Below are 21,762 nucleotides of genomic sequence, written 5' to 3'. Positions count from 1 at the left end.
GGACTACAGCAGAGGGAGGGCAGACTGGGCTGAAACTCTGTGGGGACTACCGGGATTTGGAGGGCACTCAGTTTTTGCTGAGTTGCAACTACAAAGGACGGTGGCCAGTGTGCTCTTTCCCAGAGTGGTCAGGTAAAGCAGCAACATGCCCCTTATGAGATTTAGCCTTTCACAGGTGAGGCAAAGAAATGTAAATTGAGGCTCATTAATAACCAGCATCTATACCACCCTCTGGAAATCCTCCTATAAAGAACACCAGGGTTCAATTCCAAGGCACTGAGTATCTGAGACTACTAGCTTCCAGGAAAAAGCTAGAGGATTACTGAACAATTCTTAGGCTTGCAAATCTACCCAGGAAAGTAAGGCTTGACAGTGGTATAACGTGGGACCAACGAGGCTCATCTAAACCCAGGAGAGGGAGCCACAAACAGCAGAACACCAACACCCACAGGGAAAATTTGGCAGGCTTCAAAACCCACTGAGATAGCCAAAATGCTGATACAAAAAGCACACCTCAAATGAAAGAACAAGAGAAATCTATTGAAGATGAGACAAATGAAATACAGTTAAGCAAATTATTAGAGGTAGAGTTCAGAGCCATGATCTCAAGAAAGCTAAACAGCATGAGTAAGGACATCAGCACCATGAGTAAAGATATAAAAACATTAAAAACCAACCAAGTGGAAATGAAGAATGATATAGCAGAAAGAAATAACACATGGGAAGGACTAACTAGCAGAGTACAGGAAGCTGAGGACTGGATAAATAAATTAAAAGACAGGGTAGAAAAATTCAACCAAAGAGATAACAAGAAAAAACAAAGTTAAAACAAGAAGACAGCTTAAGAGAACTGTGGGACAACTGGAAACATCATAACATTTGCATCATAGGAGTCCTCAAAGTGGAAGAAAATGATCAAGTGTAAGAGAATAAATTTGAAGAAATAGTGACAGAAAACTTTCCTAACTTGGTGAAGGAAGAAGGCATTCAAGTTCAAGAAGCACAAAGAGCCCCAAATAAGAACCCAAACAGGCCCACACCAAGACACATAGTAATTAAAATGCCAAAAATTGAAGAAAAGAGAGGATCCTAAAGGCACCAAGAGAGAAGCAACAGGTTACCTACAAAGGAAACCCCATAAGGCTATTAACAGACTTCTCAACAGAAACACTACAGGCCAGAAGGGAGTGGCATGAAGTAACCAAGGTCATGAAAAACAAGGATCCAAATCCAAGACAACCCTATCCAGCAAGGCTATCATTCAAAATAGAAAGTCAAATAAAGAGCTTTCCAGATTTAAGAAAAAAGAAAAAGGCTATGGGAATATATTAACACCAAACCAGCATTACAAGATATGCTAAAAGGACTGCTGTAATTAGTAGAAGATATAGGAAGAAAAATAAAACCACACTAAACAAAAATGGCAATAAATAAGTACATATCAATTATCACCTTAAATGTGAATGATTTGAATGCTCCGATAAAAAGACACAGAGTAGCTGACTGGATAAGAAAGCATGACTCACATATATGCTATTTACAAGAGACCCACCTCACAACAAAAGACTCACATAATTTAAAAGTGAAGTGATGGAAAAAACCTTTCAAGCAAACAGAAAGGAAAAAAAAAAGCTAAGGTAGCAATACTCATATCTGATAAAGTAGATTTCAAAAAGAAGGACATAACTAGAGACACAATAGGCCAGTACAGAATATTGAAAGCCTCTTTCCAACAAGAAGATACAACTTTGGTAAACACATATGGAGCCAATGTAGGAGCACCAACATGTATTAAAAATCTTCTGGAGGACTTCAGAGGAGAAATCAACAGCAATACAATTACAGAAAGGGATTTCAATACCGCACTGACATCACTGGATAGATCTTTTAGACAAAAAAATTAACAAGAAAACAGACACTCAAAATGAAGCACTAGATCAAATGGATTTAATAGCTATCTACAGAGAATTACACACCGAAACTGCAGAATTCACATTCTTCCCAAGTGCACATAGGACATTCTCAAAGATAGACCACAGTATTGGCACAAATTAAGTCTCTACAATTTCAAGAAGATTGAAATCTTATCTAGCATCTTCTCAGATCACAATGGCATGCAACTAGAAATCAATTACAACAAGAATATGCAAAGACAATTGAAAACATAAAGGCCAAATAGCACGTTATTGAACAATGAATGGGTTGCCATGGAGATCAAAAAATAAATTAAAAACTTCCTGGAAACCAATGAAAATGAACACACAACAACACAAAATCTATGGGATGCAGTGAAAGCCGTTTTGAGAGGGAAGTTCATAGCAATACAGGTCTACATCAAGAAAAATTTATAATAGACTATCTAAGCTCACAACTTAAAAAACTAAAAAGCAAACAGAAGGAAAACCCCAGAGCAAGTAGAAGGAAGAAAATAGTAACGACAAGAGCAGAATTAAATGACATGGAGACCAAACCAAAACCAAAACCAAAACCAAAAAACAATTCAAAGGATCAATAAAATAAAGAGCTGGTTCTTTGAAAAAATAAACAAGATTGATGGAGCCTTAGCTAGACTCACCAAGAAACAAAAAGAGAGAACCCAAATACGCAAAATCAAAAATGAAAGAGGAGAAATAATAACTGACACCACAGAAATACAATGGATCATTAACAAATACTATGAACAATTATATGGCAACAAATTCGACAATCTAAGCGAAACGGACAAATTTCTAGAAACACACAGTGCCCCAAAACTGGACTGGGAAGAGATTGAAAACTTGAACAAACCAATAACAACAAAAGGAATGGAAGAAGTAATCAAGACTCTCCAAGCAAAGAAAATCCCAGGCCCTGACGGCTGGTGGAATTTTAATGAACATTCATAGAACTAATACCCATTCTCCTTAAACTATTTTTAAAAATTCAAAAAGAAGGAAGACTTCCAAACTTGTTTTATGAGGCCAGCATAGGATCCAGCAATACATCAAAAAAATTATTTACCATGACCGAGTGGGATTCCTACCAGGGATGCAAGTTTGGTACAATATTTGCAAATCAATAAATTTGATACACCACATAAACAAAATCAAAGATAAAAATCATATTACCATATCAATAGACACTGAAAAAGCATTCGACAAAATTCAGCACCCATTTCTGATAAAATGCTCAGCAATCTGGGAATAGAGGGATCATATCTCGTCACAATAAAGGTCATATATAAAAGACCTACAGCCAACTAAATGAGCAAAAATTAAAAGCATTTCCCATAAGAACAGGAAAAAGACAAGGATGCCCACTTTTGCCGCTCATATTTAACATAGTACTGGAAGTCATAGTCACAATAATCAGACAGGAATTAAAAATAAAAGGGATCCAAATTGAAAAGGAGGAAGCAAAACTGTCATCATTCGCAGATGACATGATAATATATATAGAAAATGGCAAAGACTACATCAAAAATTTACTAGACTTAATAAATTTTTGCAAAGTAGCAGGATACAAAATTGATGTCAAGAAATCAATGGCATTCTTATACACCAATGATGCACTCACAGAAAGAGAAACTAAAAAAAATAATTCCATTTAACATAGCAGAAAAAAAATTAAAATACCTAGGAATAAACTTAACCAAAGAAGTAAAGGGCCTATTCACAGAAAACTACATGTTATTGAAAAAAAAGAAATAGAGGGAGATATAAAAAAAATGGAAGCATATACCTTGTTCATAGCTTGCAAGAATTAACATGATTCAAATATCCATGTTACCCAAAGCAATCTATACATTCAATGCAATCCCCATCAAAATACCAATGACATTCTTCACAGAACTAGAACAAATACTTCAAAAGTTCATATGGAACCACAAAAGACCTCGAATAGCCACAGCAATCTTGAAAAAAAAAAAAAAAAAGAACAAAGTTGTAGAGATAATACTACCAGATTTCAGGTTATACTCCAAAACCACTGTACTCAAAACAGCCTGGTACTGGCACAAGAACAGGCAGATTGATGAATGGAACAGAACAGAGAACCCAGAAATAGACCCAAGACTATATGCTCAATTAATATTTGACAAAGGTGGCAAGAACATACAGTGGAAGAAAGACAGCCTTTTTAATAAATGGTGTTGGGAAAATTGGACAGCTACATGCAACAAAAGGAAACTAGACCGTCAACTTACACCATATACAAGAATAAACTTCAAATGCATAAAAGACTTAACTGTGACTCATGAATCCATAAAAATCCTAGAAGAAACTGTAGACAACAAAATTTCAGACATGATACACAGCAGAATTTTCACTGATACATCACCTAGGGCAACAGAAACAAAGGAGAAAGTGAACATATGAAACTACATCAAATTCAAAAGCTTCTGCACAGCAAATGATACAATCATCAAAATGGAAAGGCAACACACTGTATAAAAAGTATAATTGCCAATGATATATCAGATAAGGGTTTAATTTTCAAAATATATAGAGTGGTCATACAATTCAACAAAAAGAAGCAAAGAACCCAATTGAAAAATTGGCAGAGGAACTAAACAGGCACTGCTCCAAATAGCACATACAAATGGCTAAGAGACATGTGAAGAAATGCTCAACATCACTAATCATCAGAGAGATGCAAATTAAAACAACAATGAGGTACCACCTCATACCTGTCAGAATGGCCGCCATCCACAAATCTTCAAAGAACAAGTGTTGGCAAGGTTGTGGAGAAAAGGGGACCCTAGTACACTGCTGGTGGGAATGCAGACTGGTGCAGCCACTATGGAAAACAATATGGTGTTACCTCAAAAATTAAAAATTAAACTTCTATTTGACCCAGTGATCCCACTTCTAGGAATATACCCTAAGAAGGCTGATACACAAATCAGAAAGATCATATGTACCTCCATGTTCATAGCAGCACTATTTACAATAGCTAAGATCTGGAAACAGCCCAAATGTTCTTCATTAGATGAATGGATAAAAAAATTTGTGGTACATATACACAATGGAGTATTATGCAGCTATAAGAAAGAAAGATCTTTTATCCTTTGAGACGACATGGAGGGACCTGGAAAGTATTATCCTAAGCGAAACAAGCCAAACAGAGAAAGAAAAGTATCATATAATCTCATTTATTTGTGAAATGTATTGAACATAACAGTGTGAGAAATTGGGTAGTCTCAGAGAAGTGGAAGTGGGGTACAGACTGACAATACCCAGATGAGGGAGTGGTGGGCAAGAGATAAATCAGAGAACTTATATGCATGTGTGCATGAACAATGTACATAGAAAACAAAGCTGGGGACAGGGTGGGGAGGAATGGGGAGGGTGGAATCAGTGGAGGGACAAGGAGAAATACCTGTAACAAAAATAAATTAATTAATTAAAAAAAAAACTTACCAGCATTGGCATAAAAATATTTAATTATTCTTAATGACTGTTAATGATATTATATCTGTAATTAAAATTAAAAGAAGAAACAAAACATTTCTAGGAAGAGGTAAGTACAACAGTAAAGTCTTTTAAAAGTTTAAGAAAACAACACCAATGATTCATAAAGATTTTTAAAAATAAAATAAAAAATAGTTCCTAAAATTTTCTATAGGCAATCATAACCAAGATGCCAAAGCCTGAAAAGGGCTATAACAAAAAACAAAAACATAGCATTCTTTCTCATAAGTATAAAAGCCAATGACCGAAAAAAATATTGGCAATTTGCATCCATGGAATTTAATAAATGATACAATAAAATGATAAATTGGTTTTATCCGAAGAGTAGTTGAGTAGATAACATTAATAAAATCAAACAATGCAGAATTTGAAAATGGCAGCAAAGTGAGTAGAAGCTACACTGACCATTCCCCAGGACAAAACTGGAATTACAACTAAAATACAAACAAGTAATCTAAAAAACAAACAAACAACTGAATAGCAGCTAGAGAGAACCCTTATAAACAAAGATGTAAAGAGGCCCCTAAATACAGACTGGTAGGAGTTGTGGAGGAACAAGAGGGCTGGCTGGGTGCCCACAGGTAGCAGCTGAGGGCTGTTTTACTTGTGAGCAGTTAGTTCTCTCTGAGAGGCTGGGGGTTAAAACCCCAAGCCTGCTCCCAAGCACAGAGTGGCAGAACAGGACGAGGTCCCCACATGTTACCTGGCTGAGAAAATTATCAGAGCAGAAGTTTTGTCTGGCAAGGAAAAGCACAGGGAACACCGACACTTCCTAGAAGAGCCAGTGCACTAAATTAGAGCTACAGTACTCACCTTGGGCTGCAGCAGAAGCAGGGCAGACTGGACTGGAGCTGTGGGAAGAGACTCCAGGTTTCATGGCACTGGGGACAGAGCAGGGAAGGAGGCCATCTGGAGCTCCATGGTGAGTCACTTCATCATAGGACACTAGCCATATTACTCAAAGAACCCCTTTCCAGAGCTCCAGGGAGAAGCAACAGCCCCTCCCTCAGAAATTTAACAGGATCTGGACTGCTGGAGAAGTGTAACCTGAGGCTTATTAACAGCCAGAGACTACCTGCTAACCAGTAGTCAGAGAAGAGCCTCTGAAAGCTTTGAGCCTTTGGCATGAATCTCATTGTTGGGTGTTCCAGCTCTGAGGAATGAGATGTGAAGGCTAGGCCTGGGTCCCTGCTCTGCACCAATAATCCACAAAGCAGAAAACATTTGCTTCTCAAACTAACTTTAGACCAGGGGTAAACAATTTCCCCACCTGCTGAAAATCCTCTTACAAGGCAAACCTGAGGGATTTTTCATTCATCTGAGGGCTACAACCTGAGGCTCATTAAGACACTGACTAGTAGTCCAATTGCAGACCAAAGCTCTGGGATGGTTGGATTTTTGTTTGGCCTGCAACTCTACTCAGGAAAAACAAACTAGACATTGGTGTTTAGCATAGTCCCTTTCATACGCATCCAAACCCAGCAGAGGGAGCCACAAGCAGCAGAACACTGACACTCACATGAAAAATTTGTCAGGCTCCAAAAAATGTTGAGACATTCAAAATGGTGAAAGAAAGAAACAAATCTCAAATGAAAGAACAAGATAATTGTACAGAAGAAGAGATGAAGGAAATTGAGTTAAGCAAGTTATCAGAGGTACAGTTCAGAGTAATGATTATGAGGAAGCTCAACAGCATGAGAAAAGGTATAGAAATAATAAAAACAAAGCAATTGAAAATAAAAAATCAACAAGCAGAAGTGAAGAATGACAGCAGAAATAAAGAACACACTGGAAGGCCCTGGCTGGTTTGGCTCAGAGGTTAGAGCATCGGCCTGCAGTCCCAAGAGACCTGGGTTCAGTTCCCGCTAAGGGTGTGTACTTTGGTTGCAGTTTGTCCCCAGCCCTCCTTGGTCGTGCAGGTGGCAGCAACTCAATGTGTCCCTTTCACATCAATGTTTCTCTCTCTCTGTTCCTCTCTCTACCTCCCACTCTACCTGCAAAAAAATGAAAAAATGTCCTCATGGAAGGATGAAAAAACAAATAAATAAATTTTAAAAAAAGAATGCACTGGAAGGAACAACCAGAAAATTAGAGGAAGCCAAGGTTCAGATTTGTGAAGTAGAAGACAAGGTAACAAAAATAACCCAATCGGAGAATAAAACAAACAAACAAACAAACAAACAAACAAACAAACAATTTAAATACAAGAGGACAGTTCAAGAGAGCAGTGGGACGATATGAAATGTAATAACATTTACATCACAGGTGTTCCAGAAGAAGGAGAAAATGAGCAAGTACTAGAGAATATATTTGAAGAAATAACGGCAGCAAACTTTCCTAACTTGGTGAAGGAAACAGCATGCAAGTGCAAGAAGCACAGATTCCCCCAAGTAAGAACCCAAAGAGGCCCAGAGCAAGACACATCATAATTAAAATGCCAAAAATTAATGACAAAGACAGAATCTTAGAGGCAGCAAGAGAAAAGCAGCCGGTTACCTACAATGGGGCCCCCATTAGGCTATCACCTGATTTTTCCACAGAAACACTACAGGCCAGAAGGGAATGGCATGAAGTATTCAAGGTAATGACAAACAAAGATCTCAATGCAACACTACTCTATCCAGCAAGGCTATTATTCAAAATAGAAGGGGAAATAAAGAACTTCCCAGGGAAGAAAAAAGGCTAAGGGAATATATTAGACCCAAACTACCATTGCAAGAAATTTTAAAAGGACTTCTGTAAGACACAGAGAAAACAGAGAGAGAAACAAAGCCATCCTAAGTAAAAATGGCAATAAATAAGTACATATCAATAATAACCTTAAATGTGAATGGATTAAATGCTGCAATGAAAAGACAGAGAGTAGCTCAATAGATAAGAAAGCATGACTCATATATATGTTATTTACAAGAGACCTACCTAACAACAAAAGGCTCGCATAAGTTGAAAGTGAAGGGATGAAAAAATTTCTCCAAGAAAATTGAAATAAAAGAAAAGCTGGGGTAGCAATACCCATGATAAAATAGACTTCAAAGTGAAACCCATAACAAGAAGCAAAGAAGGATACTACATAATATTAAAAGGATCTATGCAACAGGAGGACATAAACTTGGTAAACATATATGTACCCAATATATGAGCACCAAAATATATTTAAAAACTTCTGAAGGACTTCAAAAAATAATTGGCAGCAATACAATCATAGCAGGGACTTCAACAACCCACTGACATCACTGAATAGATCCTTTAGACAAAACAGAAAAAAGAAAAAAAATTAACAAGGAAACAGAGACTCTAAATAATGCACTCCATCGAATGGATTTAGTAGATATTAACAGAGAATTAGACCTTAAAACTGCAGAATTGACATTTTTCTCAAGTGTACGTGAGACATTCTCAAAGATAGACCACATGTCAGGGCAAAAACTAAGTCTCTACTAGATAAAGAAGAATGAAATCATATCAAGCACCTTCTCAGATCACAATGGAACAAAACTAGAAATCAATTACAATAAAAACACTCAAAAACATACAAACAAATGGGGGCTAAATAGCATGTTATTAAACAATGAATGGGTTACCAAGAAGATCAAGAAAGAAAAAATTTTCATGGAAATCAATGGAAATGAACATACAACAACAGAAAATTTATGGGAAGCAGCAAAAGCAGTCCTGACAGAATAGTTCATAGCACTACAGGCCTACCTCAAGAAACAAGAATAGGTCCTTTATTTCTTTGGTTAAATTTATTGCTAGATATCATAATTTTTTTGCCATGATGGTAAATGGGATTTTTTTGTTTCTCTTTCTGTGAGTTCATCATTGGTGTATAAGATGCCACCAACTTATTGACGTTAATTTTATATCCTGCTACTTTGCCAAATTTATTTAAGTTTAGTAAATTTTTGATGGAGTCTTTGGGGTTTTCTTCGTATAGTATCATGTAATCTGCGAATAATGACTTTCACTTCCTTTTTTTTCAATTTGGATCCCTTTTATTTTTGCTTCCTGCCTGATTGTTATGGCTAAGACTTCCAGTACTATGTTAAATAAGAGTGGTGAAAGTGGGCTTCCTTGTCTTTTTCCTGTTCTTAAGGGAAATGCTTTTAGTTTTTGCCCATTGAGTATACTGTTGGCTGTAGGTCTTTTATATATAGCCTTTATTATGTCAAGATGTGATCCCACTATTTCCAGATTTCTGAGCATTTTTATCCAAAATAAATGCTGGATTTTGACAAAGGCTTTTTCTGCGTCTATTGATATGATCATATGATTTTCATCTTTGATTTTTTTATGTGGTGTATCACATTTATTGATTTGCGAATATTGTATCAGCCTTGCATCCCTGGGATGAATCCCACTTGATCATGGTGAATAATTTTTTTCTGATGTATTGCTGGATTCAATTTGCTAGTATTTTGTTCAGGAATTTCGCATCTATGTTCATCAGAGATATTGGCCTGTAGTTTTCTTTCTTTGTAGTGTCTTTTTCTGGTTTTGGAATTAGAATTATGCTGGCCTCATAAAACAAGTTTGGAAGTCTTCTGGACCTATTCACAGAAAACTACAGGTCATTGAAAAAAGAAATAAAGGAAGATAGGAAGATATAAAAAAGTGGAAGCACATACCTTGTTCATGGATTAGAAGAATTAACACCATTAAAATGCCCATACTACTCAAAGCAACCTATAGATTCGATAAAATTACCATAAAAATACCAAAGACATACTTTACAGAACTAGAACAAATACTTCAAATGTTCATATGGAACAAAAAAAGACCCCAAATAGACACAGTAATCTTGAAAAAGAAGAACAAAATTGGAGCGATCACATTACCAGATTTCAGGTTATAGTACAAAGCCACTGTAATCAAAACAGTTTGGTACTGGCACAAGAACCGGCAGATAGATCAATGGAACAGAATGGAGAACACAGATATGGACCCAAGACAATATGCTCAATTAATATTTTACAAAGGGGCAAGAACATACAGTGGAGTAAAGACAGCCCTGAGCAGTATCACAAGAGCATCTTCCCTCAGTAGGCAATAAACTATCAAATTTGTATGCAATCCATTTGTAATGAAATTAAATGTGGTCACAAAATTAATCTTGCATGGAATTCCAAAATGGCAGTGGAGTGAATAGAAGCAACACAAACCATCTCCCAGGTCCAAACTGGAATTACAATTAAAATAATGACAAATCATCAGGAATAAGCAACAAAAAAGCAGCTGAAGAGGATCCATATAACCAGGGACAGGAAAAAGAAGGACCATGAATTGAGCCTGGTAGGTCTGTGGAGGCACAGGAGGGCAGTCTAGGAGCCCACGGAGAGGAGCTGTTTTAGCTGTGAGCAGCTCCCTTGGGTTTAAAATCCCAAGATGGCTCTACAGGGCAGAGGGTTGAGACAGAGCACCAAATTTGCTACAGCCACTCACTTGGGCTCTAGCAGAGGCAGGGATAACTGGACTGAAACTGTCCGGGGTTACTGAGTATTCGGAGGGCACTCAGGGTTTTTGCTGAGGCACAGCCACACAGGTCAGTGGCCATCTTGCTTGGGGAGCTCCTTACTAGAGCACTGGGGAGAAGCAGCAGCCCCTCCCTTGGAGATTTAACCCAACACAGCTGGGCCAGAGAAATACAAATTGAGGCTCATTAACAAACAGCATCTAGCCCACCTTCTGGAAATCCTCTTACACTGAACACCTGAGGGAATTATTTATTCACCTGAGGGCTACAACCCAAGGTTCATCAAGTAACTGACACCAATAGCCTCCAGGCAAAAAGCTAAAGAATAACTGAACATTTCCTGGGCTTGCAAATCTACCCAGGAAAGTACAACTTGACAGTGGTTTTTAACGTGGGTCTTCCCATACTTATCCAAACCTAGTAGAGTGAGCCACAAACAGCAAAACACCAATAACCACAGAAAAAATTTGGCAGGCTCCCAAACTCACTGAGATAGCCAAAATGGTATAACAAAGACACAAACCCCAAATGAAAGAACAGAACTCTACTGAAGATGAAATAAATGAAATGCAGTTAAGCAAGTTATCTGAGGCAGAGTTCAGAGCCATAATCTTGAGGAAGCCCTACAGCATGAGTAAGGAGCTCAACACCATGAGTAGAGATATAGAAACATTGAAAACCAAGCAAGTGGAAATGAATAATGACATAGCAGAAATTAAGAACACATTGGAAGGACTAATCAGCAGAGTAGAGGAAGCTGAGGATTAGATCAGTGAATTAGAAGACAGGATAGAAAAAATTAACCAATCAGAAAACCAAGAAGAAAAAAAACAGTTGAAAAACAGGAAGACAGCTTAAGAGAAGTGTGGAAATGTAAAAACATTTGCATGATAGGAGTTCCAGGAGAAGAAGAAAATGAGCAAGGGTTAGAGAATATATCTGAAAAAATAGTGATAGAAAACTTCCCTAACTTGGTGAAGGAAGAAGGCATTTCAGTTCAAGAAGCACAGAGAGCCCCCAAGTAAGAAGAACTCAAACAGCCCCACACCAAGAAACATAGTAATTAAAATGCCAAAAATAAAAGACAAAGAGAGAATCCTAAAGACAGCAAGAGATAAACAGGTTACCTACAAAGACACTCTCCAAATGCTATTAGCTGACTTCTCAACAGAAACACCACAGGCCAGAAGTGAACGGTGTGAAGTAATCAAGGTCAAGAAAAACAAGGATTTGAATCTAAGACTACACTATTCAGCAAAAATATCATTTAAAATAGATGGTGAAATAAAGAGCTTCTGAGATAAAAAGAGGCTAAGAGAATAATTTAGCACTAAACCAACACTGCAAGAAAAGATAGAAGGACTGGTGTAATTAGTAGAAGAAGTAGGAAGAAAAATACAACCACAATAAATAAATAAATAAATAAATAAATAAATAAATAAATAAATAAATACAACCACATATCAATAATCACCTTACATGTAAATAGATTAAACACTCTGATCAAAAGAGACAGAGTATTGATTGAATAAGAATGTATGACTCATGTATATGTTGTTTACAAGAGACTCACCTCACAACAAAAGACTCACATAGGTCTAAAGTGAAGAAATGGAAAAAAATATTCCAAGCAAATGAAAAGGGAAAAAAAGCTAAGGTAGCAATACTGATATTTGATAAAATAGATTTCAAAATGAAGGCCATAACTAGAGACAACAAAGGCCACTACATAATATTGAAAGGATCTATCCAACAGGAAGATATAACCTTGGTAAACATACATGCACCCAATATAGGAGCACCAAAATATATTAAAAATCTTCTGGCGAACTTCAAAGAAGAAACCTACAGCAATAAAATCATAGCAGGGGACTTCAACACCCTGCTGACATCACAGGATAGATCCTCTACACATAAAATTAACAACGAAACAGAAACTCTAAATGATGCACTAGATCAAATGAATTTAATAGATATCTACAGAGAATTATACCCCAAAACTAAAGAATTCACATTCTTCTCAAGTGCACATGGGACATTCTCAAAGATAGACCACATGTTTGTACAACTAAGTCTCTACCAGTTCAAGAAGATTGAAATCATATCAAGCACCTTCTCAGATCACAATGGCATGAAATTAGAAAAAAAAAATATAAGAACATTCAAAGACATTTGAACATATAGAGGCTAAATAGAATGTTATTAAACAATGAAAGGGTTACCCAGGAGATCAAGGAAGAAATTAAAAACTTCCTGGAAACCAATGAAAATGAAAACACCACAACATAAAATCTATGAGGTGCAGCAAAAGCAATTCTGAGAGGGAAGTTCATAGCACTGTAGGCCTATTTCAAGAAACAAGAAAAATTTCCAATTGACTATCTAACCTCATAACTCAAAGAACTAGAAAGCAAACAAAAAGAAAACCCCAGTGCAAGTAGAAGGAAGGAAATAGTAAAGATCAGAGCAGAAATAAATGACAGAGAGACAAAAAAAATAAAAATGAAAAGATCAGTGAAACAAAGAGCTGGCTCTTTGGAAAGATAAACAGGATTGAAGGGCCCTTAGCTAGACTCACCAAGAAACACAAAATCGGAAATACAAGAGGAGAAGTAACAACTGACACCACAGAAATACAAAGGATAGTTAACAAATACTAAGAACAATTATATGGCAACAAATTGGACACTCTAAGCAAAATGAACATATTTCTAGAAACACATAGCTTCTCAAAACTGAACTGAAAAAAAAAAAAAATAGAAAAGTTGAACAGACCAATAACAACTAAGGAAATTGAAGATGTAACCAAGTCTTTCCCAGCAAACAAAAGCCCAGGTCCAGACAACTGCACAGGTGAGTTTTACAGAACAATCAAAGCAAACTAATACCCATTATCCTCAAACTATTTCAAAAATTCCAGAACAAGAAAGACTTCTAAAGTTGTTTTATGAAGCAACTATAATTCTAATTCCACAACCATAAAAATACACTACCAAGAAAGAAAACTACAGGCCAATAACCCTGATGAACATAGATACCAAAATTCTGAACAAAATACTAGCAAATTGGATCCAGAAATACATTAAAAAATTATTCACCATGACCAAGTGGGATTCATCCCAGGAAGGCAAGACTGGTACAATATCCACAAATCAATAAATGTTATACACCACATAAACAAAATGAAAGATAAAAACCATATGATCGCTATGTGTCTTGCTGTGGGCCTGTTTGGGTTCTTCTTACTTGGTGCTCTCTGTGCTTCTTGAACTTGAATGACTTCTTCCTTCATCAAATTAGGGAAGTTTTCTGTCACTATTTCTTTAGTGAAACAAGCCAAACAGAGAAAGACAAGTATCATATAATCTCACTTATTTGCGGAATATAATGAACATAACAGTCTGAGGAATGAGGTGGCCCCAGAGATGTGGATGTGGGGTACAGACTGACTATCTCCAGAAGAGAGGGTGGGGGGAAAGATAAACCACAGAACTTATATGCATGTATACATGAACAATGGACATGGACAACAAAGCTGGGGAGAGGGCGGGGAGAGGGAGGAGGGAATCATTGGGGGAAAAAGGAGAAACATCTGTAACAAAAATAAATTAATTAATTTAAATTAAAAAAGTAAAATAAAATTTAAAAAATATATGATCATATAAATAGATGATGAGAAATCATTTGACAAAATCCAGCACCCATTTCGGATAAAAATACTCAGCAATCTGGGAGTAGAGGGATCATATCTCAACATACTAAAGGCCATATATGAAAAACCTACAGGCAACATCATACTTAATGGGCAAAAACTAAAAGCATTTCCCTTAAGAACAGGAACAAGACAGGAATACCCTCTTTTATCACTCTTATTTAACATAGTACTTGAAGTCTCAGCCTCAGCAATCAGACCTGAAGAAAAAATTAAAGGGATCCAAATTGGAAAGGGGAAGTGAAACTGTCATTATTTTCAGATGACATATTATACATAGAAAACCCTAAAGAATCCATGAAACATCTTCTAGATTTAATAAATGAGTTTGGCAAAGTAGTAGGATTCAAAATTAACGTCAAGAAACAGATGGCATTTTTGTGCACCAATACGGAAGTCACAGAAAGAGAAACTATAAGAACAATCCCATTTACCATTGCAGCAAAAATGTAAGATGCCTAGGAATAAACTTAACCAAGGAAGTAAAGGACCTATTTGCAGAAAACTACAATACATTGAAAAAAGGAATAGAGGAAGATATAAAAAAAAAAGTGGAAGCACTTTTTTTTTCCATGGATTGGAAGAATTGACATCATTAAAATGTCCATACTACCCAAAGTAATCTATAGATTCAATGCAATACCCATCAAAATATCAACAACACAGAACTAGAACAAATACTTCAAAAGTTCCTATGAAACCAAAAAAAGACCCCGAATAGCCACAGCCATCATGAAAAAGAAGGACATAGCAGGAGGGAATCCGATACCAGATAACAGTTTTTAGTTCAAAGCCACTGTAATCAAAACAGCCTGGCACTGGCATAAGAACAGGTATATAAATCAATGAAACGGAACAGAGAACACAGAAATTGACCCAAGACATTATGCTCAATTAATATTTGAAAAAGGTGGCAAAAAAATACAACGAAGTAAAGACAAACACTTTAATAAATGGTGCGCAGAAATTTGACAGCTACATGCAAAAAAATGAAGCTAGACCACCAACTTACACCATACACAAGAATAAACTCAAAGTGGATGAAAAACTTAAATGCAACCCGTGAAACCATAAAAATCCTAGAAGAAAATGTAGGCAGCAAAATCTCAGACATCACACACAGGAGAATTTTCACAGATACATCACCTAGGGCAAGAGAAACACAGGAAATTATTAATAAATAGGACAATATAAAACTAAAAAGCTTCCACACAGCTAAAGAAACAGGCATCAAAATGGAAAGGGAACCCATTGTATGGACGAACATAATTGCTAATGGTACATCAGAGAAGAGGTTAATTTCTAAAATATATAGAGTACTCATACAACCAACTCAACAGAAGAAAATAATCCAATTAAAAATTAGCAGAGTTCCTAAATAGACATCTCTCCAAGCAGCACATACAAATGGCCAAGAGACATATGAAAAAACACTCAACATCACAAATCATCTGAGAGATGTAAATTAAAATAACTATAAAGTATTATCTCACACCTGTTAGAATGGCTGCCATCAACAAATTATCAAACAAGTGCTAACAAGGATTTGGAGAAAAGAGGACTCTAGTACACTGCTGGTAGAAATGCAAACTGGTACAGTCACTATGGAAAACAATATGGTGTTTCCTCAAGAAATTAAAAAAGGAACTGATATTTTATTCCACTTCTACAAATATATCCTAAAAAGCCTGAAACTTAAATCAGAAAGAATATATGTTGCCCTATGTTCATAGTACCACATTTTACATAACTAAGATCTTCTGGAAACAGCCCAAGTATTCATCAGTAGATGAGTGTATAAAAAAGCAGTGGTACATATACACAATAGAATACTATGGAGCTGTAAGAAAGAAAGGTCTCTTACAGTTTGAGACATGGAGGGTCCTGGAGAGTATTATGCTGAGTGAAATAAGCCAGTCTGAGAAAGACAAATATCACATGATCTCACTTATTTGTGGAATATAATGAACAAAATAAACTGATGAACAAAATAGACCCAGAGACATGGCAGTAGTGATCTCACTGACAAACCTCAGGGGAAGAGTGGGCAGAGAGCAGAAAGAGATAGATCAAAGAAATGATATGCATATATGCATAACCAATGGATACAGACAGCAATACTGTGAAAGGGGGGATGAGAGGGGAGATGAGGGTATCAATGGCAGAAAAAGGAGAAACATTTGTTTCTAAAATAAATGTTATTTAAATAAACAAACAAACAAACAAACAAACAAATAAATAAATATAATTCCTTCTTCCTACAACTACCTATGGAGATCTTATTTATCCTTCAATGTTTATTTCAGATGCTATCTCCTCCATAAAAACTTCCATAATCATTCTAGCTTGAAGGGTTCTTAACTACTTATAAATTCTAAGAATATTTTGCATATATCATTCATATGTAGAGTGAGTAAATGCTCATTTCCCTAGACCAGTGATGATTTACATGTTTTACTGGTATATTTATTAATAGTTCTCCTTTCACTCTCAAAACATTCCAGTTTAGATAATAATTATATAACCATCATATCTATATGCTTATGACACTCATCACATCCTGTTTAATTTTTAGATTTTTCTGTATTTGCTTTATTCCCCAATACTACATTGTAACCCTCTCTGTGAACAGAAACTGTATCATATATATGTGCTTAAAGATACTGTCTTTTATATGATTCAGTATGTATTTATTCAGTTAATCAATGTTAGAGTAGCTAATTTGTTCATTAATGGGTTTCTAAGTCTTAAAATATTAAGAGTTATCTTTTGAAGGCCAATGATTATACATTATTAAATTGATGTTTATCATGAAAGGATTTTAGAATCTTAATTATGACCAATTACACATCCAAAATTATTTATGTATTGCTTGAAGATTGGATTAGTGTAATGTGGGCCCCTTTGAGCTTTCATACTTGATGATTATGAAAAACAAATCTGGAAGTGATGTACTTTCATCTTCCAGTTCTAATGTGTTTTCAAACCTTCAGCTAATTCAGATTAGGACCTAAAATAAATTTACGTATTCCCAGAAACAGAAGTGTACCAGTATTGGGCAGAATTACTCCTGCCCAATATATAGTATATGCAGGAAATCATAACATGGTTTTTCTAATAAATAAGAAGCTAACATCTAGCTTTTAGTTTTCTTTCAAATCATATGCAATTTTTTCCTACACCTCAACAAGTTAAAGAAGGCTAATACATTTTATCTGTTTAAATAAACAAAAATAAAAGCTTATCAGTGTAGATAGAAAAAATGAATCAATCTACACCATAGTTTTCAGTTTTAGAAAATCAGATATTAACCCAGATTCCAGCAGTAATTCTTGAAGAGGTCTAAATTACACAGTAAATACTAAACAGACAAATTATTCAAGTGGAGTTTGGTCAAAATAATCCAAATTGACTTTCAGATCTCTGCTGCTCCCTTTTTCTGGTTTGTGACATGAAGACCATGAGGGAAAATGGTAAGGGTAAAGTCAATTAACATACTTTATCAAGTTCAGGTTTAGTTTCTTTCGACCCCCTTTTTCTTTTAATATAGCAATCTCTATAGCAAGTGGAGATCATGAAACCCTACTTTTTTCTGCCTTTATCCTTTATCTCACTTTTCTTATCATTAATTCAGTGAGGCTGTGTTTGAAAATAGTATCACATTACTAGAAAACTTGATGTCTGGCAATTTGACAATGATATAATTGTCACAATGTGTCTACTTTCAGCATGTACCAGGCATAATTAGAATAATAAATCTACCTCTCAGCATTTCTCTTGGGTTCACCCAACTGTAAAAGCTCTCAGGTCATTAAGGCATATAAATTAGTAATATTTTTCTTCCCAGCCCCCAGCAGCTAATGAAGCATACATTAAAGGTGATATCTCCAGTAATAATTTAAAGTGTATAATTTGAAAATATATACTTTGATGCACAGAACATTATTATCTAAGAAGCTCATTTGCTTAAAGTTTGATATTACAGCCATCACAAAATATTTTATCCCCTTGGATAAATGCCCTATGAATATTTTAATATCTATCAAGTAATACTAATTAGATAAAGGTTTGGAAAATATATGAATAATTAAAAGTAGAAATGGGATGTGCAATATCCTAGAAGAGCTAGTGTTATCTCATTTGTGGTCAGTTTAATACTTTCTTAGTATAATCATTTTTAATGAAGTTATCATGACTCAGAAAAAGTTATTTCTTTTGGTAGTAGAAAGATGGGGACAGAGGAGACAGTGAAAATATATCACAATCTCAGCATATTTTAAATATTCACATTAGATATCAGTAACATTTTAATCAACTCAGTTTAATACATTATAATATACCCTCTTTGTAGTAGTAATCCTTTACAGATGTTACTGCTTGATAGTCCTCTTGTTTCCTGTCTAAACTGCATTATGAAAAGTAAGTTGATCTCTATCCAGACAAAAACAAAAATAAAAAAGAAAGGACTTTACATGTTCTTAACTACAGAGTGCTTCAACACAAATATATTGAATGTCTAACTGAAATTGGTTAGTGGTATTGGCAGTCTCCAGGGATAGCCCCACTCAATATGAAGGTCTATGAAGGGCCACAATTGAATCTTCCATAACTGAATTGCTTCAGTATTTGAATTTATGACTAAATTGAACATCTGAAAATGATTAGTTTGGAGCTCCAAAATATGGTATAAACATTGCATGTGATGACAGGCAAGCTTAGCTCAAGTAAGCAATCTGATTAATTAGGTAAAATTATTATCTTAATTTGGTAAAACAATAAAGTGAATAAAGTCTGATAATGGGGGGTAAGTCATAAAAATTAGAGTATTGATCTTGTTATGTTCTCACCTGTTGCACAAGCTTGAATTAACACTACCTTTGAGAAAATGGACTTGAAGAAGTATAGAAGTTGGCATAAGTAGTTTTACAGTTGCAATACAAATAAATGATACAATAATGAATAAATAATAATATAAAAATAAACTCTGTTTTTGTGTACTCACAAATGTAAACTTAGTTTTTCCCACCCCTGTATGATTATGTAAGAATATTTGTGGTATATCTTCTCAGGAGCCCTTTGTGTTTGTCAAGATTCAAGATTCTCCAAAGAAACACAATCAATAGAATATATATATATATGACAAAAGACATATATATATATGACATATATGATATATATATATATATATATATCATATATATATATATGACAAAGAGGGCGCTTTGTAGTAAATCTAAACAACAAAAGTAATCTCACAGTGTGATCTGATCGAAAATTTCTAACCAGGCTAGTCATGGTAGGTAGTCATGCCTTAGGCCTATAATTTCCCTAGTAAAACATTATCTTTGCTTTAAGCAAGTCCTGTTCATTTTTTTGTGCATTTAGGTAACACACCTTTAAATTTCTCTTTTAAACCTCTCAGAAGTATAACCACCCTGAAGAAAGCATATAATCTTAACTATTTGTAAATAATTCATAGAGATTTCCCTGTTTTGCTTTCTCCCAAGTTCATGGAATCATTCTTATGATTCCTCCTTAATTACTGCAAAACTGTCATTCCCCATACTGTTTGAGATCTTGATTCCCAGCATGTCTACACTTTGGATCAAATGAACATTTACAAAAACTCTCTACAGATTTGGACATTTCTTATGTCGACAAAAGAAAGAGATTCATCATAAGAAATTGGCTCTTGTGATTCTGGAGGCTGGCAAGTCCCAAAATCTACAGGTTGAGTCCTGGAAACCTAGGAGGAGATCATGTTTAGCTCCAGACTCAGTGTGAAGGCCTGAGAACCAGGAGAGTAGATAGTGTAGTTCTAGTCTGAAGGTGTGCAGGCTCAAAACTCAGGAAGAGCTGACATGTCAGTTTCAGTCCAAAGGCAGGAAAAACCAATGTTCCAGTTGGAAGCCCATCAGTCAGAAAGAATTCTCTCTTATTCAGGAAGGCCAGCTTTTTTTGCTCTATTCATGTCATTAAATGATTGGACGAGGGCAATCTTCTTTACTCAATTTAGCAATTTAAATGATATTTTTATCCAAAAATACATTCATAAAAATATACAGAATAATGGAGAAAATGAATATTGGGCATCCTAGCCCAGTCTAGCTGACACATAAAATTAATCATTGCACCCCACTTTTTATGTAGACATAGATTATGTTTAAAAATCAAATAAATACTGAGCAAATGAAAGAGATTTGATTCTGAGTGGTTAACAATGCATGGTTGAGAGATGACAAAAAGCACTTTTATGTGAAAAAAGACATCATATTATTATATGCCTGGATATGGAAAATAGAAGGCTGTAGAATAGTTAGGGCTATGTTTTGGGGGTTGGCATAGTTTCAGTGCCTAATAATATACACCATTAAATTTATTTGTGGACTCACTGGATAGATAAATGGAATTCAATAGATTTATAGAAGTTAGAAATACCACAAATCTTTAACATCAGAGAAGATGACATGTTGAGAACAGAAATTCAGATAAAGCTAGAGATACAAAATTTAATTTTGTAAAAATTAAATATCTACAGAATTTGTGACAGTGCCTCTAGTAAGAACAAATATTGATGTATATACAGTAGCACTCATAAGTACTTAGTTGAAAATAAATAATTATTATTCTAAGACATAAACTATTTGTTCCCCATCTCTATATTTTTGTTGCTTTTGTGTATGTGTGTGTGTTTTGCCTGTTTCCTATTCAGGTTACCTCTTTTTACTGATGGTCGTCCTGGTGTGCTACTCACTACTTTTTATTATGTTATCAGGATACTCAGGTAAAGTTTATTCCATCATGTAAAAACAGGATTTATCCGTAAGCACCTAGTCTAAATATGTAGATGTCTATGGTTGCCAGGCATTATAACTTTCTATTCTTCTAGATTTCACTGCTATCAAGATTCAAGGTTTCCCTTCTTCATGTACCTTGTGCTGCTGACTTCTAAGTTTTCCAGGAGGTTAATAGGATGCTTAGTAAGGATTCAAGCAAGAGTCTAATAAATCATTTTCCCTTCTCAGTAACGCAAACTAAAAATGTACATTTCCTTGTTAAAATTAATTCAATTCAGAAAATACTGAGAACCTATTATATGCCAGATAGTCTTATAGGAACTAGGGATA

This window comes from Molossus molossus, unplaced genomic scaffold (genome assembly GCF_014108415.1).
Source record: "Molossus molossus isolate mMolMol1 unplaced genomic scaffold, mMolMol1.p scaffold_m16_p_2, whole genome shotgun sequence".
Taxonomy (NCBI): Eukaryota; Metazoa; Chordata; class Mammalia; order Chiroptera; family Molossidae; genus Molossus; species Molossus molossus.
Note: the sequence above shows the minus strand (reverse complement) of the source record.